The sequence below is a fragment of the Phalacrocorax aristotelis genome, chromosome 5 (genome assembly GCF_949628215.1).
Source record: "Phalacrocorax aristotelis chromosome 5, bGulAri2.1, whole genome shotgun sequence".
In the NCBI taxonomy this organism is placed as follows: Eukaryota; Metazoa; Chordata; class Aves; order Suliformes; family Phalacrocoracidae; genus Phalacrocorax; species Phalacrocorax aristotelis.
The window spans coordinates 57,241,901-57,267,711 of record NC_134280.1 but is presented as its reverse complement, the minus strand read 5'-3'; the positions used below and the strand labels follow the sequence as shown (position 1 = coordinate 57,267,711).

The 25,811-nt window shown below is 36.5% G+C and overlaps 1 protein-coding gene and 1 non-coding gene across 2 annotated transcripts in view; both read left to right on the top strand.

Annotated features, from left to right (window-relative positions):
- Nucleotides 1–25,811, top strand: part of PDE3B (phosphodiesterase 3B) — a 98,217-nt gene that overhangs the window by 10,502 nt on the left and 61,904 nt on the right. The window lies entirely within an intron of this gene.
- LOC142058179 (U2 spliceosomal RNA) lies at nt 19,299–19,481 on the top strand. Its single transcript, XR_012660871.1, has one exon. It is a non-coding gene; the product is annotated as a U2 spliceosomal RNA (small nuclear RNA).

Sequence of the window (25,811 nt, the reverse complement as noted above, 5' to 3'; positions counted from 1 at the left end):
AGGCGTGTTTGGAATAGCTTTTGTGTTAATAACCAGTCTTTTTTGTCATTGCTTTTAATTAATTTATTTTTCATAACTGGAAACCTGCTTGGTAGATGCCAAAGAATTTTTAGAGAATCTTGAAAATAATAGGTTTGCAAGTGATTTTCTATGATGTCAAGATGAAAATAAGAAAGCGGGAGTAGATGAGCAGAGGCAGATGCTGGCTATTGCTTTTAAGGGTGGCCTGTTTTCAACCCCTCTGAGACAGTGGCTGTCTCATCAGAGACATCTGCAGAATGTTCTGAAGAAAAAAACCAGTACTTCAGTCTGTGTTTGGAGGATAACAATTTTTTTATGAAGAGTAAAAATCAAAACTAGTTAAAAGACCTTAAGCTGCAAACAGTCTTGTTGAAACTGAGTAGAACCCTGTGCTTACATGTGAAATTTATGTAACCCATTATTAAGATTGTTAAGGATAAAATTTCAGGACAACTTCATTTAGAAACTGCTGTTATATCCGTAAATATGAAATTGATACCTTGTTCAGGAAAGCATCTTACAACTTTAGAAAAGAATCAAACTGTGTTTCATATAATAGAGATGTCATTTCAGGGTCAACTGCAGAATTCAATACAGCTTTAATAAAGGACCTGTAAAGGTATATAGTTAGTCTTATGTAATTTTTTCTTGTATGAGGCTAGTTGCCTTAACACTTATTCTAGTAAGAAGCTCCCTAGAGATAGCAGAGCACTTAAGCTTTGAAGTGGAAAAGAACATGTGTTTTACAGCATGTAAGGATTCAGACTATAGTCCTTATTTGTTTAAAAATTCACTGGGTTTAATGTCATTTATAACTTTAGCTCTCTAGTAGCAAGTGTTAACAATCTTGAATACATTCTTAAAGCTATGTTCCTTTCACCTATCTGGTGTTGGACAGGATTGGTGTGCTGTTAGAAGGCACATCTTTAATTATTTGGGCCTTGAAAATACAAGAAAAATAATATCCCAGGAGATTAATATTCAATAGTAAATTGCTTACTTGTTTTGTCTTTTTTGAAATGTAATTTTTCTTTCTCCTTCCCTGTCCTTACCTGTTCTTATTTTTACAATAATTTTAACACCCCTTCCTACCAGTGTGTTCTTTGTCTTTCTACACGTTACAAGATCAGTAATGTAATTTAGTCCAAAATTACAAGTATCTTTCAGCAAAGACATAAAAATGTTCTGACTGAAAACATTTTACTTCTTTAGAAACCTAGCAATCAAATTGTTGTTTAGAAAAATGTGTGGAACATTTGGTAACATGTAGTTTATAAGATAGAAGAATTAAACATTTCTTTGCATTACAGCATAAAAATATTTCTAGAATCCCTTACTTCAGTGCCATGTAAAAGTCCATTATTGAAAAATTATACATAGGTAGACGGCATGTGCAAAGGTGTGTACATTTATTTTTGACATACAGACCGTATCCTTTACCTTGATACTATACAATATTGTGAAGTTCTTTGTTTTCTTCATTTTGTGCTTTTAGTTCTGCAAGTTAGATGTAGGGTGCTTACTCACCTGCTTCATCCTCCATAAGTGTAACTGCAAATTTATTTGTAAGATTTGAGCTCTTAATAGGTAGGCTTTTATAGTTAGGAACTTACTCTTTGCTGCCCAAAGAGAATCTGTACGTCTTTGATAGTTTCAAAGCTGAAAACAATCCTCTGTTTATTTCCTGGACAGAGGGGACAAAGGTTTTCTAGGTGTTGGGTGTTTTGTGGTTTGTGGTTTTTTGGGTTTTTTTGGGGAAGACTGAGCCTTTAGCCATTTTGTTCATGTTTTGCCTAACTCTCTCCTATTGTAAGCAAGTGAGGAGGGAGAAGTAGGAGTAGTATTGGCTCAAGTGCTGTAGTTGTAGCAAGAGTAGCTGGCTGACTAATGACAATAGGGAATGAACCGTACCTCAAAAAAACCCCAAACACTAAACATCTTACCCCCTTCATTTCTCATCCAAAATGGAGGAAGAATTAGAGGATTTGTATTTGTCAATGTACCTTCCTGCAATGTTTGAGAGCTATAAGAAAGCTTTGCCTGATCTTTAGAATACTGACATTCATATACAAATTTAATGGAGGTATTTCATTCTGATTACAGCTTGGGTTGTAACAGGGTCAGTAAGAGAAGAGGAGTATTTTATGTCCTGATGTCTTGATCTTTATTTGCCTCCACAGGGCAAACAAATTTAACTGGACTTTTGCAGAACTTTTTTTTTTAAGGAAATTTTGGACTTTATTTCCAATTTCTGAGTAATAGTTTGGCTCAGTGTGTCTGTTAGATTCCCAGCTGTGTCCCAGGTCTGTCTTTTCCCATTAGCTCTGCTTCACTTTTTGAGATGTTCTGCAGTGGTACCCCTGCAGATTTCAGGAAAAGGGGTGAGCCAAGAAAAGCCATAGTCAAAAAGAACAGTGGGTTTCCTGCATCTGCCTTGTCATGAGCGTCATTTGGGAGGTTATCTAGCTTGGTGGACAGAACTGTATTTTTCCTTCTTGTGTCCTAGTCAGTGTATAGCAGGAGACAGAGCTGGAAAAACACTGTATATTGTGATGGTGGATTCTGTAGTTGGTCAGTTGTTATAAAGCACATAATTATTCTGAGTATTGCAAAAGGACTAAATCATTAGTATTTGGATAGACTTGCAAGCCTCTATGCAAAATGGTTTTATTATATACCAATTACATAACCAAAATGGTTATGTCATTTGGTGCCTATGTTCATAGTTAGATATGAGTACTTTTTAGTGTACCCGGCAGAACTTTTGTATGTGGTTCTAATCCAGGCATTTAAAAACTCATTTTATCAAAGACGTCCTCAGCAACCATTTTAAGCTTTAGTTTTGGAGAACCTGTCTGAACCTTGAATCCCATAACCTAAAGCTGTCACGTGGCTCATGATTTTTCTCATGACTCCCTGAGTTGCAGTGAGAATCTTTTGTATCCCAGCATAACCCTGCCACAATAGTTTTGCTAGTCGTGCTAGTTTGCTTCCCTCCTCTACAGGGATATTTGGGTTCCTCAACATGCCTTGTGTTATCACAGGTTTTCTGCCTATCGTTGCCTCTTCATCCCTGAAAATTCTTGGTCTCTTTCTGGAATTTCCATAATCGCATACCAGACTACTTCCTTTATTTTTTTTTCTCAGCCAGCTTTCCATTTAACTGAGGAAAATTGTCCATTGGTGAAGAAAACATTTCTTTCTTTTTTATTCTGCCTTCATACCTACTATGTGGGTACCGCAACATCAGAACAGAGGAATGCAGGTGTATGGGAAGAAGCTAAGTGATGCAGAGGAACACTATGCTAATAGAGTAAAAAGCCTGCTGATGGAAACTCCTGCATTTAGAGAAAAACATCACTGAGATGCTAACAAGCAGCTAACTGCTGGCTGATCCAGAACATGGATCATATTTTGTAAACATGGTAGCCCTTTTTTCTTTATTTTCTAGATAAGTATAGTTGCCAGTGTATACCTGCATACTGTTCTTCAGAGTTTCATTTCAGGCTGCTTCTTTTCTCTGGGCTTTTTGGCCTAACCATTCTTTTTTTGTGTTTTCTGATATGGATAAGTTATGATACAAGATTTGAGTAAGAAGGCCTCCCAAGGAACTGGAGAATCCATGGTGTATTTGAAAGCATGAGACTTCCAGTTCCTGGAAAATCAGGACTAGTTCAGATCTCCTTTTCAAGCAGTTCTAGCTTGATATGAACCTGGTGTCCTGAGCGAGTAAGCTTTTGTGAAAGAAATAGTGAAAAGTCCCTAACATCTCCTCTTTCCCTGCACCTTCATGTTTTCGATACCTAGTTCTCTTTAGTGGTCAGGAAGCTGCTGTGACAGGTTGTTCTGGCTGGCTGTCATCTGTCTATTTCAGAATGCTTTAGGGGATTTCCCACTTAAAATTGCACTGAGTAGATGAGTCAGTGAAGGTGGGAGATTTTTTTCACCAGTAAATTTCATGTGCACTTTGCTTTTGCTGAAGCACTGCCCAGAATTTTTAACCAAAAAATATTACTTTTATCTCTTTGCTTTCTTTGTGCCCCACAACTATCCTATAGTACAGAAAAACAGTTGTGTTTTACACCGGATAAGCACCGATGCCAGCACATAAAAGCTCTGTGCTGGGAATAGTTTGTTTCATGTTTGTTCATGTCCTGAAATGACCAAATTCACATTTGAAAATACACCCTAAAATTATCCAATTTTTTTCGGTGCAATATATTGTCAGAAAGGCCAATCTTTGCATTTCTTTGATTAATGTGTTTGATTTTATTTAATTTGCTCTAGAAACACAGTTCCCCTGAAAGATAGCTCACTGATGAGATCCATGCTCTTTACATTTTTTTTTTTTACATCAAAATGTGATTTTTGTTTTTCTTGGTATATACAGTAACTATTTTGTGGTATACTTTTAAAACATGTTTCCTCCTTTTATATGAATACACATCTATTTGAAGTGAATGACAAGTAGTTTGATAGATCCTCTTGATGTATCTGATTTACTTTGGGTGTAGTATAAAATCAGGAAAATTCTGGACCTATAAAGTTAAAATCAGGTACAGATAATTTGATGTTTTATGTGAAATCTGCAGGTGACTAATTTTTTTAAAACTTAATTTGTGGCAGAAACTTTCAGTGGTGAAAATACAAATTAAGAGATATCCATTACATGTTGGGTGTTTTATTTTAGCTTTCTTTCTCATTATTTGCTTCTCAATTAAAAAAATGCAGTGTAGACAGCTACTGCAAAGGTGTGAGAATATTAAAAATGCATTGCTGTAAGAGCTAATCTATAGGTACGATAGGCTAACTGTAAATACGTTAGTCAAGGGTTAAGCTCACTGTGTTTCACTGGCTTCTGAGTGAAACAGGATGCAGTGACTACATTGTCAGACTGCTGGTGTGAGTGCAAACAGATGAGGAAATGCTGGATCAGGCACTTCAGCAACTTGGGCTGTTACCTAGGAAACTGTTTGCGTCATACTTGCCAGCAGTTAGCTTACAGTTCTTTTATTTTTGATAATGTTGCAAGCTGAACTTGACTGTTACAAAGGAAAAGACCAGCCTCATCTCAAACTGTTTGGTTGTGACTGAGACTATGGCACTCATGAGAATTTGCAAAGTGCTATTTGAGATAAATTGAAAAATTATTTAAACTCTCCAGCCTACTTCTCCAAAGAACATTGTAGCTGTGCTTGATTCTGAAAGATGGACAATCAAATTTTTGTGATCTCTATGAAACTGATCTTTCCTAGTTACCAAAATTAAGTATTGTGCAAGTTTCACCAGTGTTCCGGATATCACCAGCTTTTCTATCAATTATACTGAAGTATTCTTGTGTTACATACGAAAACATAGTTTTGAAAATTATTATTACCTGAAGTTTAACCTCTAAAGCAAGGGATTCTTTTTCTAAATACTTTTTTCCTGTGTTGACTGAATTCACTAACTTCCAGTGGTTACCTGGCCACTAATATAAACCAGTTAGTGTTGAAAGCAGGGTGTGTTTTATCTCAGAAAACCATCATGTCCTCTGCATTCTACTTAAAAACAGTAAACAAATTCACAGTAAATTATTTAATATGGATGTATGTTAGTAGTATGGGTATTGCCTTATGGCAAGCTATGGCTAGTTTTTTTTTTTTTTTAGGGAAAAATCATGCAGTGACCAACAGATTAAAGTGTTTGTTACTGTGTTTTTACTTTTTTTTTTTACATAGGCAAACACACAAATAAACCTAGATTTTAACAAACTAGTATTATAGTACATAGTTAAAGGCTAAACTTTTTAAAATGTTGAGGTTAATATAGAATATACTTGTGTTCCTGTGTTTGTGTGAAGCTTAAAGAGTTAATATATTTTAAGTGTTTGAATACTAGGATTTTCAAATTATTTTGGAAGAATTCTTCCATATAAACCCCCTGCATTTTCTTCCTTCTTAAAAGGATAACTTTGACAGATCATCAGTTAGAGCTGTGTTAGTATCTGAAGTCTATGCTCGAAGCTCTTCGCAGAAAAAAACCCACCCAACCAAACCTCCCTAACTCCCTCCAAGAAACACCCCAAACAAAACCCCACCCAACAACAACAACAAAAAAACCAAACCCCAACTCCAGACGTGACCTTCCCCCCCACCCCACCCTGAACCCTTGAATGCAAGGTTTAGAAAGATTGAGTATCTCTGTTTCTGCACATTTACGACAGGTTAACTTGGCTTTAAGAGTCTGGCAGACCATATTTTAGGGCAGTTTTCACACTGTAGGAAAGTGTTACCTGTGGTCAGCTGATCACCGGGGTTGCATTCCAAACAGTGATCGCTGTCTACCTGGCCTGGGTTCTGCATATGGGATTGTCTTTATTTTATTGAAAAACAAACAAACAAAAAACGTGCTTGGGTGGAGGTGGCTAAAGCACTGAGATGCCATTCTAAAGGAAGAGCAACTGTTTTGCTGCTAGTTGAAAATTGTTTGACTGACTTGTCCAACCTCACTAACACATGTTGTTGTATGTGGCCTCTGCTTGGTGTGTGCTTTATTTGGTATGTATTCATATTAGCTCAACTGCAAGTTATGAAGTCAATGAGTTTTGGGATTTAAATCTGTATGATTAATAAACAGCTAATATAAATGTTAACAAAGCAAGATCTGGAAATCTCAATTTTTGAATTGTGAATCCTTAGTCATCTGTATCCCTTCAATCCCGGAGAGCAAAATGGAGGTTATGGTGTCATTAGATCATCATTGGGTTCCATGAGTGTGTGTCCAGTAACTTTGCCATTTATTTAGGGCAATGCCTGGAGGTTATGCAGTACATCAAACATATTGAATATTTTGTTTTATCCTCATTTAGTATTTTAGCCCTGTAAGCCTTCAATGAAGGAGCTAGGAGTTACATGATCACATACTTATTTTTCTGCATAACTTTTAATATTGTTCAATTATCTGAATTAATGTTCATTCAGCGCTTGTTAGCTATTTTTCAAAGTGCTTTTATGAACTGACAACATTCAGTTGTTGTTTCTGGAATATCATATTCTCAGCCAGACCATTTGGTATACACGCATGTTTCAAAAGATAAGTCTGTAATAACAGATGAAACTGCAGCTTAGTAGGATGCTACTTGGCTATTTAATCTTCCAGGCATTACAGTAAGGGACTGCATTTTTTTTCAGCAAAGTCTGTGAAGTTTTTTACGGTTCCTGGGGAAACATTTGGTATATATCTGCCGTAGTCTCCCGACGTAAGTCAGCTTGTCTAATACTGTATGTTCTGTAGGTGCTATGAAAGAGAAAAAGGATTAAGGTCTCTTCCATCTTCTTCTGATTGTGATTCTTACTGAGGAAAATAAATCAGTAAAATGCTATTTGAAATTTATGCTATGAAGTATTTTATAGAAAATTCCACTGAAAACATCAAGAAAGTGATTGACAGTCCATTGTTTCTTTATGGCTGTTGCTAAAATGGCTAGCAGTCAGATCACCTTGCATGGGTGGTTTTGTGCATCAAGAATATGTTCATGCTTTTCTGAGCAACGCAAAGGGTTTTCTCTTTATTTTGTTTTCTCATCGTATGGTTATGTTCCTAAATGATCATTAGGATCACCCAAGATGGGCAGGGTTTTAAAAAACATTATTAGTAATATTATTATTCCCATTGTCTAATATGAATAACATTTTTCCAGGTCTTTTTGTTTTCAAACCATCTATGCCAGTAATGCTTTTTTTGTTTCCATGTAATCATTGAGAGCAAAAGAGGAAATGATGTAGGCTTACTTCTGTTTACTAGCCCCTTTCTCTCTGATAGTAAGATCTCCCTCTTTCCTCTGAATAGGAAGTTTCTCTACAGCTCCACCCTAGGACATCACAACTTCAGCCCGCAGTAAACCTGTCATTTGGCTTGTTTGTAATTCCCCCTAGCACTTATCCTCTGCAAATCCAAAACAGAGGCATGCTTTAGCTGTCTCTGAATTTTCCTGGAATATCACAAGTTTTCCTTTACTGTTTTGTGATTTTTCACTGTTCATTTATTTTCTGTGTCCAAGTAACTTGTTTCCAGTTTCTTTGGTGTCGGCTTTCAATGTGTTTGGTATCCACATAGTATCTGATCCTTAACTAATCAATAGAATGTAACAGTTCCTTAAAATCTTGTGGAGAGCTTGTTTCTCCTTTTCATTGCCTTAGATGACAGTTGCAGGTGATTCTTCTCAGTCTTCATATCTCACTACAGTTTTCTTCTGGAATTAGTAATTTCATAAACATTTCTGACCTAAAATATTGTACTCTCTATACTGTAGCTATTTAGAGGAAATGTTTTTGCTAAGATGCACATTAGAGGCTGAGACTTCAATGGCTTTTAAGGTCAAATGATACAGTGATGCTTTTCTATACCTTTTTTATTTTTTTTTTTTAATTTTGGAATGCTGAACTTCTGTATTTGTCTCTGATATCTTCTATTATTTTTCTTTTCCCAGCCTTCCTCATTGTTCCTTCACATTTTGTTGGGGTTTGGTTTGGGGTTTTTTTTGCCTCTTTTTTTTTTCTTGCTGATAATACCAGCAGCAGAACTAACTAAAATGTGTGATGCAGCAGCAGCTTTTGTTGGCTGGGAGGTACAATTGCAATGCAAGTCTTAAAATTTTGAGTTCTGGAGTCAGAGCATGATAATTTTCTGATGCTATGAACTATGTCCAATTTAGATTAATTTTTATGTAATCGCAAAAAAATGATTTTTTTTTTTTTGCCCTTTGGACATATACTTTTTAATCTGAACACGTACTCAAATGTTCCAATTCCTTGATGCTTTGTGGCGCTTCCACTGAAAGGAGTCATCCTTCCTAGCACTGTCTGCTCGTTCGTGCCCTGGCACCATCCCCCTTTGTGCTGACACAAGCATTCATGAGACTACACAGTGAACTAAATTGGGGAACTAATCTATGTTAAAACTAATCAGTTCTTTTTGTAGTTCCTTGCCACGTGTCTGCATGAATGCTGTTGCTGCATGAGAGGGAGTGACAGAGGGATGGGAATGAGCAGCTGAGGGAGGGCAGGACTGCTCCTTTATTGTGGCAAATGCCAAGTTGTGCTGATTTAACAGAACTAATGGCACTGCAATGTAAAGAATGGATGTGTTAGAACTTCCCAGTAAATCAGTCAAAATAGCATCCCATCACATGCAAAAGCCTCTATGTTTCTCCATGTCTTGAGTGAACTTTATATTCTGCATTTGTCTACTTGAAGTAAAAGGAACAGAATGCTTCAACATTGGATAGCTGAAATATGGCAAACAGGTACTTAAAATCTGAGATATTAAGCAATTGCCATCAGGTGTGATACCACACTTGCAACATGTAACATTATACACAAAATTTTAACAAACACCTTGAACGGAAAGGTGCAATTTAGATATTTAAGTTAGACTTGTATGGTAAATGGGGCAGAAAGTTCTTTTGAAAAAACAATTTAAGATTGTGTGGTAACAGACAGAATTGTACCGCATTCATATATGAGAACAGAATGAACTGGTAAAGGACACATGTGAATCAGATTCTTCCTAATTCCTGAGTGTTTGGCAGTCATTGAAAACAGTGCTTTAATAATGTTGTGATCATGTGAAAATTCTTCATTATTTTCAGAGTGAAATAAGACAAGCACATAAAACTGTAGCAACACTTTCATGAGTCAACCTATGAGTCTTGGATTCTCGTCAATCCATCATGCTTCTATCTACAGGACTAAATATGTAATATAGTAGTGGAGAAAAGCTATTACCTTAGAATGTAGAAGTGGAAGTCCTCTCATGCTGAGTCAGGAAGTATGTCTGTCCCTCGTTGATGCTTCTAGTTATTTTGATGATTTTTCTGCCCACTTTTGTGGGTACCTGAATTTTCTGATAAAAAAAGTTGGTAAAGTAAGGAAGCTTCAGTCCAGCTCTTTGCAGTAGCCCTGCTTGGCTCTTAATTTCCATGTTGCCAAAAAGTCACACATGTGACAAAAAAAAGTTATAAAAATGAGTTTCTTATTATTAATTCAAACCCAGACTGAACTTCATCGGACAAATAGGTCCAATGACTTTGCTTCTGCCATCTTCAGAGTTCTGTCAGGTTTACAGTTTTCTATAATATGGAATTGTGCAATCCAATCATGTATCACTTCTTTCTTTAATAATAACTCTTAGTCTGTGGTTTGTTCATTTTATAGAGGTCTTTGCTTATATATGCTGTCCATCATCCCAGTAGAATCACAGGTGTAAAAGGCATTAGCCACAATAATTTTTTTGTGGAATGGGTTGGGAGTGGAGAAATGGAAGCAGGTGCACCACATACCTCGTTTCAGCTTTTGAATAAATTCATCTGTTCAGGAGTATGCACAAATGACTTCAGGTGTCTGTTTCTGTTGTGTACTTTTTGAGTTGTCTTCTACTGTATGCTGGAGGTTTGTGATCAAAGAGGAAATCTTGTGAAAACACCTACAGTCCTGCTGTTTTGAGTTTTAAGCTCTACTCCTTTATGAAATCTGAAATATTAGATCTTGCATTGTGCAACTAATATTGCTTTCCTAATACGTGGACATTTTCTCACCACCCAGTAAGTTTGTTTGTTTTAAATGATGTTCAGGAAGATAAAGCAGAAATTGGTCCGTGATTAAGCTCACACTTTTTACACCAAAGCATTAACAAAAATGTTGATTATATAGATGCTTGACAAAGATCAAACTCAAACTCAGGAGAAGTGAGAGGGAAGTGAAAGGAATGATAAACTGGAGAGGAACCTTTAATCACATAAAGAAGAAACAAGACTTATAGAAGTATAAAGCTTGTAAGTAAGGCCTGTTGTCAAGCTGAATTCACTCAATAATTTGTTTGATCTTCCATAGCAATTATTCCTAGCCAGAAGATGGAGTTAGAACACTTTTTCTTTTTTTGATTGCATCAGAATAAGAATTTAGCAATTCCTAGGGCTTTATCTATTTGCTAGTGATTGTACAAGTTAATCTGTTCTAGACAATGCTGTGTGAAATATGAAGGACATGCAGGGTCCTCTGTTACTGGAATTCCCAGAATATGGTCTGTAAGATCTTTAATAAGAATAGCTAGTTGGCAGAAACACTGAAGAGCTAAAACAGTACAAAGACTTTTCAACTGAAAACACTATTAGAACTATATTGTAAGAAATGATTGAGGGGAATTATTCATTGACTGAGACAGTTTGGCAAGCACTTTTGAAGAGCGTAAGAGTGGCCCTTAGCAGTCATCCACTACAATGACTGCAGAAAGGTATAATGACCCTACATCTTAAGAGAAGGGGTACAGTGACTACTGTTTGTAATGGCTTGAAAACAGCTATATCTAATGCTGGTAATGGTACAGCTGAGACAATTTGCAGCATACTGTGAAACCTACTCAGGGAATTGGGTGAACATGTGTGGGTATTTTGTGTTGAATTCCATTCTGCCATTAATCTTTTTGATTAATGGAATATTTGGAAAAGTAGCCCACAAGGCTTAAATATTTTGCCAAAACTCCTTGTTGCGGCTGATGAACTGTCAAAACTTGAATGTTCTGTGAAATTTAGCCAATGTTTTCTGTAAATGGTCAATGCTGACAGGGATATAACAAAGGCCAGACTAGGCAATTCTAATCCTATTTCCCTGCCTTATTTTCTATGCTACACTATGTGGGGACCTCCAGTCAAAAAGTTATCTTTCTTATATGTTAAAGGCTTTGTTCTCGATGCAAATGTACTGTGTGCTGTTTTAATTCATCAGTTAGCTTGGTCACAGTCCTGTATGGGTTGAGGAAAATTAAAGGTTACCCTTTCATCTATTGGTCAGAAACATGCATCAAACAAATTATTTCAGAACCTCTTAAGTGTTTGATTGTATTGGTATTTAATATAGCTTGACCCACAATAAGATTACAGGTTTTGTTGCTGTGTTAAAATGCTAAAAAAACTGTAATACATTTGCTTTTATTAGATTTCATTATATAAAATAGAGCTTTATTCTCTCTTTTCTTGGAATACTTACAAAGCAAAGGATTCTTATTTTGCCAAAATGCTTAAAGATAGTTCTTTTGGAAGATAATATTTTTTCAGAAAATTTCAACAAAGTATTCAAAATATTTCAAATGTTCAGTATGAAAACTAGGAATATTGAGATTAGCATGAATAGTGTTTAGTAATCTGTGGATTTTTTGTTGTTCGTTCCATAACTTCTTGTGTTTTGTGTAGCTTTGGTTTTATTTGATTCAAGGATTGCTGCATTCTGCTGTGCTGGTTACTTAGTAATGATTGTTAGAACATTTACTTCAAAGTTGTTTTTTTTTTTAAAAAAAAGACAAAAAACCAAATCCATGTACCCCCAAATTCTAAAATTTTGTAAAAATAAAAGTATAATTCTTAATATTAGCAAAATGATTGTTTTTCCCACCCCATTTTGAGATCTGTGTATTCAATGATTGACTTGTTACGATGCGTCTAAACATTGTAAAGCGCCCTGTACGTTCACACTGAAATCTCATAACTTCAAAGCAGCTATACAACGTCTTTTTATTAGCAAAATTATTGTCAATGTCAAAATATAATCTAAAACCATTGAAATTTAATTATAGCTTTTGCATTTTGTCATTTAAAACATGTTGCTTAGTATTCTGACTAGTTTCATAACCTATATGAACTGTACAGTATGCTTTTGTTTAAGCAGTTGTAGTCATTTTTAGTAACCATTTATACACACTGAGAAACTGCATTTTCTAGTTTGCAAAGTAGTAACTCATTTTCTGTGTCCTGAGGCAATTAATTAAAACTGTTTAAGTGTGATAGTGAGAGTTAACATTGTTTAAACATAAGTGTGAGTCAGTCTTCTGGTGTTCGTAAGAACAAGTTTCCACATCACTTTTTTTTAAGCACCAGTGTGATTTTTTTTTTCATTGAAGAGTAAATCAATTGATTTGTTCCATTCTGCAAATGAATCAGCATTTCTTAACCAATTCAGTTTTGTGAACTCCAAGTTTCCTTTAAACAACATTTTTCATCATTAAAGCTGTAGTCCTGAACTTGCACTACTTGAAATCATAGCCCTTACAAGAAGATAAAGCATCTTTTAGCTATGTAAATGTATCCCTCAAGTTTGTTATGAGACAAAAAGTGTTTAAGAAATAATCTCCTGTATTCTATTTTATCTTGCTGTTAAATACTAATAAAAGACACTGTCCTGTACTGTCAAATGCCTGGACTTCATGAGGAAATTTTTTTCCCTTACCACAGATATTTGTTTTCTAGGTCATCTCTGAAGTGGCTATTCTGACCTTCTTTTTGGGTGTATTAAGTTAATTTATTGGCAATATAACCCTCTATTACATGATGACTTTAAGATCTTGTAAATGTGTACAAATTGTATATGCATGTGCATGTACATGTGATGTGTGCACACATCAGAGAGTTTAATTCAAGTACCTTTTTGTCATGTGATCATCCATCCCTAGTATCTCTGAATTCATTGCTTATTTCAGTTAAATCTGACAGAGGATAATCATCTTGAATAATAAATTTTCTTTAAATTTAATGAAAATCAGTAGCCAGCAAGAGAAGAGAGCCTATTAGCACCCTCGCTACAAAAAAGACTCAAGAAGCCACAAAAGACAGGTGGAATGAGTACTCTAAATACGGGAAAATGGGGCATTTAGAGCTTGCCGGGTAATCTAGTCATAAGACAGAAGTTCCAAGGATTTCATTATTTGTGCTCTTCACAGAGCTACTTACCCCTTTTCCTGAAAAAGTGTGTTTGCTGTTCTGATGTTGAGGTTTTTATTCAAGTTTTGGGAAGATGGTCTTCTATGTAGTGAAACGTGACAGTGTATTTTCTGTCATGTTATGGGACTTAATTTACTGTTCCTCAGTCTTTACCAGTTATAGAAACAAGCTGTCCAGTGATGACAGCTCCAAGATAAATGAAATGCTGTCTCATTTATTGGCTGATTTCGTGCCGTTGTTGCAGTAGACTATAACTCTCTTGTTTGTAACAGACTACTAGATGGGAATGGCAATGGCCATTCTTTGAAGTAGGCACTCGAACAGGTTTTGACTTAGCATGAACCATGCTTCACTGCCACTGCTGGGATGTGAAAGCAAGTTGCCTTGCTGGTATTTTATTTCGTGTTGTAGATATTCAGAAGAATAGGTCACAGTCTATTCTTGTGGAGACCTAAATAGCAAAAGGGACAGCAGATAAAAGGATGTAGCAAAGCAGCTTGCTTTTCAGGGAAAAGATGAATGTTCATAGAATTTCTTTGCTCAGAATGACCAGAAAGCCTGAAGTTTTATTACCTTTGATTCCCACTCATTTTCCTCACAGTCTTTTCTCCAAGTTATTTATTCCCCTCTAAGAAAAGTAACTTATGTGTGATGAAGTATGTTTCTCATTGTATCTCCAAGTTCACGTTTTGTTCGCAGATAAGATGGTTTGTATGTTTATAATTTATTATATTGTTTATATGCATGTGTTGTCTATTTCAGCAGTGAGGTGATTGTTTTGGGTTGGTTTTTTTTTGGGGGGTGAGGGTTGGTTTGTTTGGCTTTTTTTTAATATTGACAAGCTAACATTTATGAAGGAGAGGGTGAAGAAGGAAAAAAGACCCTTAAAATGTGGCTGTTTCCAAGACCAGTTATTAGAACAACATCAAAATTGATCTCCCAGTAAGTCTTACGTCTTTATGGGATACAAAGCCTGGCATTGTAGGAGCATAATTCTAATTAGAATTCTGCAAGTGTGTGCTTAATGCATTGGCAGCATTTTTGGTAACAACTGGACATTTGCTCCTGGGTCTTTGCCTTCTATCACAAGTTATATTTAAAACATTATCCAGGTGGCTTCTGAATGTCTCTGTATGGGAGGTTTACCAGCAGTAAGCCTTGGACAACAGTGTCTCCTGTTGTTGGTGCTGTTCATTGAAGCATGGCTGAACTGTGTTCTAGCCCCTCAAAAATTCTCAAAGTATGGTGGTTTGAACAGCTAGTTGTTCCCTTTGGCACCTTGATTGTTTCCAGATACAGCAGCAGAAAAATGCTTTGTTTCCCAAGGGTATTAGAAAACTGTCAACTCAGTTCTCAGCTGTCATGGTGGGAGGTGTGATGGGAAGTAAATTCAGAATCCTGGAAAAGTTGACTTAAAGTCCATATACAGGAATATAAATCAGAAAGCAAGCTGAAGCAATTTCTGAACTATAACAGAATCGACAAGGAAGGCTTTGCTGAGTTTAGTAGAGCCCATTTTTTCTTCAGATCTCTCTGCTTGACTTCCAGATAAACTACTTAGACCTTTGGCTGGTGTTGGAATGTTTCAGTTTGGGATCAAATAGCTATTCTTGGCCCAGATTACTTCTGGACATTGTCCAGAGACAATATTCTTTAGGGATGCATTGAAATAACAGAAACAGCTTTCTCCCACTCTCAGTAGCAGACCAAAAATATACTATGAGATGAATGAAACAATGCATTATCTGCTTCAGATAAAATTGATGTTACCTGTTCCTTTTCCTTGTCTTGGTTTTAGAGAATTTGGGGGTGAATTGTGTAAAACTGTTTGCATGTCAGGAAGCTAATATTTTTAAAAAGATGGTTATCCCTGTTTCTGTCTTTTATATAGTTTTTCCACTTTGCATATGGATGGTGGGTTTCTTTTGGTGAGGCGAAGGGGGAATGTTCCTGATTTCGATCACTTCCATCTGATATAGCATATGTTCCAGTTAGCTTTCCCAAATTTATAGTGATTCTTATGTTAGCTTAAAAAGAGAGGCAGATTATGTTCTCTTTCCATGCAGGTTTTTGATTGGAGATGTGTACAGCAAAAAACTGATAAATGTGTGCACAGCTTCTTGTGTCTGAGTAACTCATTAAAGTTCAGGGATTGAGAGTGGCTGCTGAACGTCAGGTTTTGTATTGGAAATATATCAAAAGAATATGAAAATAAGTGTTCTCATTTTTGTAATATTGACTCATATTATTCAGTTTTCTTCTCTGCAGTGTCCTTTATTTGGCCATTCTAGTTTTAGCTTCTTCCTTTGTGTTTCCTCTGAGCCAGCAGGAGGAATGTGAGCACACGACGTACAGAGTCTCTCTGTTACGATGTCTAACATTACAGTGCATTCCTGTTAGGCACAGCTCTGATGAGAAAACTGCTTAATTTCCATAGCCTGAAGCTGAAGAATGCCTACTAGAGCTGTAATACATAAATCTAGCACTTAACATTTTTTGAACTTGTGCAAACTACGCATTTTTTTAATTCTTCAACAGATTTCCAAAAAGTGTAACAAGTGGTTAGAAGCTTTGTTATATGTTGTCATAGAAAGGAAAGCATCAGACTGCTCAAAATTTGAGGTTTATTTGTAAATTACTCTGGACCAATAAATAAACCAATAAATAAATACATACAGTTTTCACACCCATTCTTTCTAAATTAGAATTCTGTAACTGTAAAATTAAGTTTGTTTGGGAAACTGTCACAAACACCTTTGCAGCTGTATAGTTTTGAGTTTTTTATTCTTGAGAGTCTTCAGAAAAACTTTTGTATTGAGTGATTTAAAGTATAGCACTTCTAAGTTATTTAAATCCTAGACTTTCCAAACATTTGACTATTTAGATAGAAAATAGTGTTGGGATGATTATTTCTACTGGTGCAGGTTGCTTTGTGAGTTCTTTTGTTTTCCTGCTGTGAGAACAACAGGGCTTTGTCCCTGTAAACAGTTACCCAATGAAGTTGTTACTGGATTTGAATTTTTGTTTACAGATTAAACAGAAGTGAAAGAAGCTCAAAGCTTGCATTCCAAAACTGATGACTTTTTTGGTGGTGGTTTGTTTTGGTTTTGTTTTTTTTTTGGGGGGGGGGGGAGAGGGGGCGGCGGCGGGAAGGGAAGGGGGAGAGGAAATCGTACAATTTCAAATATAGAAAAATAAATCTATTACTCTTGGTATTCACTGCAAGATACTTAAGCAGATAAACATTCTTTGAAAACCCCATAAAGTTTTAGAAAAGATCTTTTTTATAGTTTTTGTTTATAAACTTGTATCTCTTTTCCTAAAGCTATGGTAAGCCCTGCATACTGTCATTCTTTTTCAGTTGTAAACATAGTTTCGGTACTACCACTTTTGCACCAAACGCTGTTCCTAAGCGACTGCTGACGTCAGTTGGTGCAGCACAAGAAGGTTTGTGTGTTTATCTGCTGTGGGCAGACTCTTAGAAAAGACGAAAGTATGTAACTAGATTAGGCCAAAGAGATTGCTGCTTTAAGTAAGCATACATACTGTTTGCAATGTCATACTTCATTTTTTTCTGTATTTTATTTTGATTAGCAGTTGTATCTTCTGTTGCATATGCCACAGTATCTAGCTTGCAGGAGATGATATGGAGGGGTATATATTCTCTTTGCTCTTGCTTTAAAGGGATAGCCTTTTTTTCTTCTTTTCTATAGCATGGTTAGAATAAGAATTTAAAAGGACTATGTGTTGTAGCATAAAACTTCCACATACCTGATCTCAAGGTTAGAAATAGGACTGTTAGAAATGAAAACAGGCGTGCAATTTCCAGTTTAAGGGAAACATATTTACTTCGAGATTTTTGGCCAGAGACTATACATTTGGAAAAACTGGAATGATACTCTTGGAATATTTTACTGCTGCATGCCTTTGTGTCAGAGTTGGAGTGGAGCTGGCTTAATGACCTTTGTGATTTTTTTTTTTTTGTGTCCATGGTTATACTTGCAGTACACACACGCATAATAAAAATTACCTGTAGCAAAAACATGTATTTGCTTGAAAATCTTTTTATGAAAGTAAAGGAAGTGGTAGCAGGACTGCAGTCATGGTAGGCCAAAGAGTGAAGCTAAAATATAAATAAGCATAAATAAAAGCTGACAACAATTGCTCCAAATTAACTTAGATTAAAATTACAGAATATGCCTGCGGGACGTAAGGAGACATTAGCAAGCATAAAGGTGAAAAGGTCAACCTAAATAAGGTCCACTATGAATGTGGCTGTTGTGATCGCCTTACTGGTCTTGAAGTCCACATCAATCCTTTTATGTTCCCTGTACTGTTACACTGTGCTATCTAGTCTGTCCCTGAAAACTTACGCGGATGGAGACTGCACAGCCTCTCTGGGCATGCTGGTTCACCTTGTCCCGCTGCTTCACCTTGTCCCGCTGCTTCACCTTGTCCCGCTGCTTCACCTTGTCCCGCTGCTTCACCTTGTCCCGCTGCTTCACCTTGTCCCGCTGCTTCACCTTGTCCCGCTGCTTCACCTTGTCCCGCTGCTTACATGTCCTCATAGTGAGAATTTTTTCCTTATGTCTAGTCTGAACTTCTCTTGTTTCAATGTTGCCTCTCATCTTCCCATTATGCACTGCTGGGTATAGCCTGTCTTTGTTGTCTTGATGGCCTCTTATGAGACAGTTGCAGGCTGCTGTTAGGTCCCCCCAAAAGCCATTGCTTCTCCAGACTGGACGAGCCCAGCTCCCCCAGCTTCTCCTCACAGTGTAGGTTCTCCAGACCTGTAGTCTGTCATCTTGGTGGTCCTCTGCTGAACTTGCTCCATTTTATTGATGTCTTTTTTTGTACTGGGGAGCCCAAAACTGGATGTACTGTTCTAGATATGGTCTCACGAGAGTTGAGCAGAGGGCGCAATCATTTGTCTTGGTCTAATGGCTGTGTTCTGTGAATACAGACCAGCATACTGTTGGCCGCCTTTGCCGCATGGGCACACTGCAGGCTCATGTTTAGCCCTTCATCCTTTTCAGAAGAGCAGCGCTCAGCCTGTATTGTTGCAGGGGACTCTTCCTTCCCAGGTGCAGATCTTCATGTATGTTGCTGTTGAATTTCACTCATTTCTCCAGCTTGTCTGAGTCCCTCTGGATGGGAGCCCTGCCCCTGCACATATTGCCTGGTTCCCCCAGTTTGGTATCACCTGTAAGCATGTATTATAAACTTACAATTTTCAGAAGAACATAGTGGGGTTTAGTTCAGGTTAATAAAAGTTAGCAGCTGCAGGTGCTATTACTCATTTGCCCTTACTGCTTCTTCGTCTAGGTGTTTAGTGAATTTTCATTGCCTTTATCCATATTTTCTTGTTATAAGACTCTTCACCAGCTTTCAATAGCAAAGGTAGAGTTAGGAAATGGCATTTAATTCAGTAAACTGTTCTTAAACAAGTGGTGAAGTTACTAATGAGTTTCATTAGTATAAAAGCATAAAAATGTCTCAGATTAAAAGTTCATTTAGCTTAATATTCTGTCTCTAATCTCTGATCTTTGTCTAAGGTCAAGTTTAACATCTGTTCTTATCAGTTAAATATCTTTTACATCCTTGACTTGAAGATGTCATATTAAACAGATTTCTGGGACTAGAAGATGGGTTAGAACTTTTTCTATCCTGTGCATCTGCCTGTTATTGCAGTGTCTCCAGAAGCAGCACACCAAGGGAAAAATCAATAAAACCAGTAATTGTAAGTTGCTGCTTATCATTTTCCTGTCCATTACAAGGGCTAATGTACAATTAAATGCATTAAAGATCATGGGGGGGGCGGCGGGGGGAAGAAAGTAGCCATAATCAGAGGCTGATGGAAGGATAAAAATACAACATATGATACTTCTCCCACCCCTCGCCCCCCAAATTCCACCTGTTTCCAGCTCAGGGGACTTCCTAACATGGTTTAGCTATTTAGTTACAAGTGCCTGTTCAGTCTCCCCTTCAACTTATGGGCACTTCCTCCTTTGCCCAGTTTTCCCTTGACCTTACTTCTTGCATCCTAAACTTCCTTTGATAAGGCAGGTTACTTACTACCTGTTAGAGAAGAACTGCCTCTTTCTGTTTTGGACCTGGCTTGCCCTAGCTCTTTCTAATGGCTTCTGGTTCTTGTGCTGAAAAAAGTAGTCTGCTGAGTTTAACTTTCTACTGACCAGTTCCTCGAGCAAAATTTGCAACAATCATGAGTTCAGTGTAGCAATATATATGACATCTAGCAGTGACAGTAACTAATTTGTTTGAAAATTATTTTAAGGTGGTTTTAGAAACCAGCTTGGTATGTCAAAGTTTGTGACTTTGTCGTGGTTTAACCCCAGCCACCAAGCACTGTGCAGCTGCTTGCTCACTCCCTGCCTGGTGGGATGGGGAGGAGAATTGGAAAAGTGGGAAAACTTGTGGGTTGAGATAAGAAGAGTTTAATAATGGAAATAAAGTAGAATAGTAGTAGTAGTAGCAGCAATAATAATAATATACAAAGCAAGTGATACATGATACAATTGCTCACCACCCATCAACCAATGCCCAGCCTGTCCCGAAGCAGTGATCAGTGCCCCCCAGCCAACTCCCCTCAGCTTATATACTGAGCATGTCATCACATGGTATGGAATATTGCTTTGGCCAGTTTGGATCAGCTGTCCTGGCTGTGCTTCCTCCCAGCTCGCTGTGCACCTGGCAGAGCATGGGAAGCTGGAAAGTCCTTGACTAGTGTAAGCACTACATAGCAACAACTAAAACATCAGTGTGTTACCAACATTATTCTCATACTAAATCCAAAACACAGGACTATAGCAGCTACTAGGAGGAAAATTAACTTCATCCCAGCTGAAACCAGGGCACTTTGTATATCATTGGACTGAATATATTGCAGCAAAATATATAGTTCTGCTGTTTCCTGGAGGCTGATAACTATTTGCTGTTAGGATTTTTTTGTCGCAGGATGATGCTACTCAAAGTCCTGCCCAATGATAGCAGCTGTTCCTGTGCAAAACATCAGGAGACAAATGAATAGCAGAAAAATCTGCTCACTGAGAAATGATACCATACTATTACATTAATTTCCTTTTACAGGTGAAAGTTGTTGGTTCTGTATTGTGTGAGATCAGTTGGAATTACTATGACTGTCTTTACATACTTGCAGAGACATGGCCGCACCTTGGACATATGGTTTGGGTTTTTACAAGTGTTTTTCTGCAGGTTCCGCTCTTGTTCACAGAGAGCAAACTTTGTATTTTTTTGTAAATAAATGGATTATTCACAAAATTATCCTTTCAGTATTGCTGATTTCAGAAGGCAGCCACAGCAGAGATCCCAAAATACAGTTTTATAGAAGGAAAAAAGGTCACTCTTTCCTTGTTAGGTCATATGTTAACAGTAAAAATAATAATAGTAAAATATTTTTATTAAAAATAACTCATTCTTCATGACTTATGATCTTGTAACAATCCTATTTCAAATTTTAAAAGCTGTTGCTCTGGGATACTATACAAAATACATTGAATTTCTATAATGATTTTTTTTTAAAAGGAGCCTGTTTAATTTGTTAAACAGTTTAATTCAAGGAGAGATAGTAATTGTTTAAGGGTATAAAATATTAAAATGACATTTTCAAGAACACCTGTGGGTTAACCATAATTATCTTAAATTGAGACAAAGCAACAGGCTTTTATTGTATTTCCTAATTGCAGCAAATCTATAGGAACCATTCTAGTCTCAGGTTTCTTAGTTACCATCCTGTATGTTCTGTCAGTTTGTGTAACTGTAACTGTGCTCTGATCCAAAATCTTTTCTCTGTAAATTTATAATAGACAAACTGAGAAGCTTTCCTCTCTAGACTTGTAAGAAATGCCCATGCTGGTTCTTTATAACCTTATAACTTTATAAGTTATTTGCGGGATTATTTTTAGTAGTCTAGGGTTACTTTTCAGCAAGTTACATTTTCAGTGCAGTATCGTAATATAGTAAAGCTACATTATTTTATTGTCTAGCCTTTCTTTGTAGGTTTTCAATATATCTTAAACTGGCAAACACAATTATAATATTCTGAAACAGTGTAGAGTCAACAGAACTTTTCAGAACTCTTTTGCTCATTTACATAGGAAAATTAAGTTTTAATAAGGAAACGGAATAAATTGGGAAGATGTGTGATGTTAGTATGAGATGCTGGAAATGCAATAATCTTTCACTGATGATTGGCTAACAGTAAAAATTTGTTGGTTTACTCACTGTTTATACAAAGATTATGAAAATATAAATTTGATCTTACTTTGATCCTGTAAATTTCTTCTTCCTACTTTTCACTTGACTTTTGCTTTTATTCCAGATACAAAGTTAAACAAGTATAAAGCTCACATCTCCAGAAATATCCTGGAAGGCTAGGAGATTTCAACAGATATAACTTGTTTTTTGTTAGCATGTGTTTTACAGCAATTAATAGGTTGGCTGATAAGGTGCATTTATGAAATTATAAATCAAATGTATTTGTACAGAAGTGGTGAAGATGCTTTTTGCCTCTGTAGCCCAGAATAAGCACTTCTTTGACGGATAGTTCATATATGGCTGCCAAAAAAAGGAAAGGTTTGTAGATAACTAGGCATGATGTCTGACAGAATTAGTTTCAACTTAAATATACTAATGCCTAATGTAGTCTTTGGGGGCAATTTGGACACATAGGCTTTATTTTGTGGGTTCGTTTAGATTTGTTCTTTTTTGGAGACAACCACTTTAATGCATTGTTCCTAGAGTGGATTCACAGCTTATTTTGTGAAATATTAGTTGTTATCCTTCTGCTCTTGGTGGCTTTGCCTCATTGCCTTATTCCAGAAACTGACCATTCTTTTTGGGCAAATAATTGGCTCTCTTACATGTTGTAAAGCAATGGTCCCCAAACTACTTGGGATGGCTGATGGTTACCATTCCACTTGGGGTTACAGCAGTTGCAAGGGGAATTCCATCCCTGATGTAAAAACTTAGCTGCTTCTTAATATTTGGAGTTCTAACCCTAGCAGAAATGAGTCTTGAAATGGAAATTATCACAACAAGGGAAATAAAACTGGCAACTACTCCTTTTGGTGTAAAGGTAATATGGGGATACAGGATGACATTCTTTCATAGAAAACCTCTACTGTTGACATATTATGACTCTATGACCTCTTAAGGTTCCTTTCAAACAGAATTATCCTAGAAGACTATGTACCTGTTGGTGTGAAATTTTATGTAGACATAGCTAACTAGGTACTGCTGAGGGCATGTTTGCAGTAGCACATAATTCTTCTCAGGCTGTGAATCCTGGGAAGGGAGCTGAGCAAATATTTAAGTACTGAGTCAATGTCGAACTCCAGCCACTGTGGTTACTGAGCTAGTACTACCCAAGTTTTATAGCGTGTCATTCTCTAGGAGTTTTCTAACATGCTCCTTGCTAGCTTGTATGAATCAGCTAGAAACATCTCAGCACCTTTGACTACTACTCATAACTCTTCTGTCATTGTAGAAATAGGCTATACAACTTTATATGTCCTATCTTTCTTTTCTTGGGATTTAAACTTGCAAAAAACTAGACATCCTCATGACTTCAACCAGTACCTCAAACAGTCTGTTAGGTTACTCTGTTAATGTAAACTTATCAACATATATTAAATCTATGTTTCAAAAGGTGGTGGGAGTCCAGACTAAATGTTTAGTGTCCTGAAGCATTCATTTTAGATGACTGTAATATGTTCTCACTGTATAGCACAGCAGTCATAGCAAGTGTGTTCAAATCGTATTATGCCTTTAAATATCATTGAAACCTGAAAAATCCTGCTAATGTAAGTCTTAAGTTGCACAGATGTTTAACTTAACATTTTGGTTAAATCTTGTGAATTTGGGGGGAAAATGTTCATAATCTTTAACAGTATGTTGCAATGCTGTCTGGCTGCAGCATTATTTGGCTTCAGTGACAGTGACTGAGCTCTTCAAAAATTAAAACCTCTTGTTGATATTTTTAATTTAGTTTGCTTGTTCCCACACTGGTATGAAAACTTTGCTGATTTTGGATGCTGCTGTTTAATGCTGCTGAAGTAATTCAAGGTAGAATGAGCTTTGAAGTACATTTTGCTTAAAAGCATAAGTCTGTCTCTTCCTTTAAAGAAGCGTGTTCTGTATGGGAAAATTATCAGAAATTTGCACCTCTTAAACTGGAGAAAGAAGTGATACCATACCATTCTTGTCCTTCATTAGATTACATCAGCAAAGTATGTAATGTATAATGAATGAATTACATACATGATTCACATTAGAAATTTTAAACTGTTTTACTCTAAGCACAAAATCTATTTTAAAATTCTCGGTTTGTAAAGCATATCAAATTTTGTTGTCTTTCATAAACAGATTACAGGTAGGTCTTGAACACACTGATCTTTCGTTTAACTGCTAGTATTTGAGCTAAAGTAATAATTCTGAAATCTCTCTGTAGACCTGTTCCTGAAGAAGGATTTGATGCATGTTTACCCAATTAATTAGAGACCCTTGGGTTCTTTTGTGAGTGAAGGACCATGCAGCAGAGGAACCTTAGAATAGGAAAGGTGCTGGATCACTCGACAAGCTAAGATTTCAGTACTTACAGGTTAGCATCTGGTAAGGCCCTGCTAGATGTTACTCTCCTCCATTAGACTGGTGTGCTACAGTGTCTTTTGAGACTGATTTTGAAGCTTGTTAATGGCTTCATTAACTATTATAAGGGTTGAAGCAGCTGTTTGATGGACTAGACCACTAAGAAAAAGAAATCATTACTAAACATTCTGTAACAGAAATATGTGCTTCTAAGGTCTGAGAGAATTCCTTGTTGCATCAGTGGTATACTGGATTTACATTACAGGAGTTTAAAAATAAGCTAGTCCCTTACACCAGGCTTTATCAAGAAAGTTAGAAATTAATAGTGGTATTATGGGTAGAAATAACACAGCAGAAAAGTTTGCAAAAACACTCTTACCAGTCTGAACAAAAGAAAGAACAATATTGCTGTTTTTTACAAGTTGCCATCTGTGTTTAAGATTAGTGAAAAATCTCACAAGTCTAATCTAGATAACTGTAAATTGTTGGATACTGAGTGAGTTGGAGTTGATATTTATTTTAACTGCTAGTTAAAGAATGAGTTATGTATCATGACAGTAAAAAAAAAGATCTTGGAAGCTAGAATTAATATCTTTTCATGAAGCTTACTGTGCAGTGTCAATACTGTCAAGAGTTATTACCGAATATTGAAGTAGATGGCTTATGTGAGTTAAAACAATAAAAGTTTTGTGCAGATAATGTGAATTTGTCTTCAGCTGAGTGTACATACGACTAATTATGGAAACTCTTGCAGGCACTTGTCAGATCCTCTGCTGTCAGCTAAGAAATCAGATAAATACCTAAGAATTTTTTTTTAGTTTCAACAAGAATTTTTTTCTCCCTTTAGAGATCTTGCCTTTTGTGACACCTTAAGAAATGTAAAACTGCATTAGTGAAATAAATCTTTGTGTAGGTAACTTAGATTTTGCATGAGGGTGGGGTGCTCAGATTAAATCTTTAGATACCATCCATGATTGTTTATTGAAGCGGCCAATCAGAGAAACCAGAAAAAGAAAAGCAACCGTTAACTTCTTCCTGAGGAATATTTAGGATCTGCTTCAAAACAGCAGAGTGCATCTTTGTAATGGCGATTGCAATGTCAGCGATCATTCAGAATTCATATTGGGGCAATGGAAACCAAAAGATCCATTACACTTGTGCTCAGAAAAGTTATTAAAATAAACAGGTGAAGTAAATAAAGTAGAATCCCTGCAGGTGGCATAGAGACTATCTAAAGACCTCATACTGGAAACTTGAGGCAAATGCATGCCATTTATTGAAACAAGATATAAAAAGAAAGATGCCATGATTAAACAGGATGGTAAAAAAGTCTCATAGGAAAAAGTAAGCGTTCTTGAAAAAAGTTGACCTTGTATCTAGAACAGACAGGTTAAATATAATAGTCCAAGGCGTATAA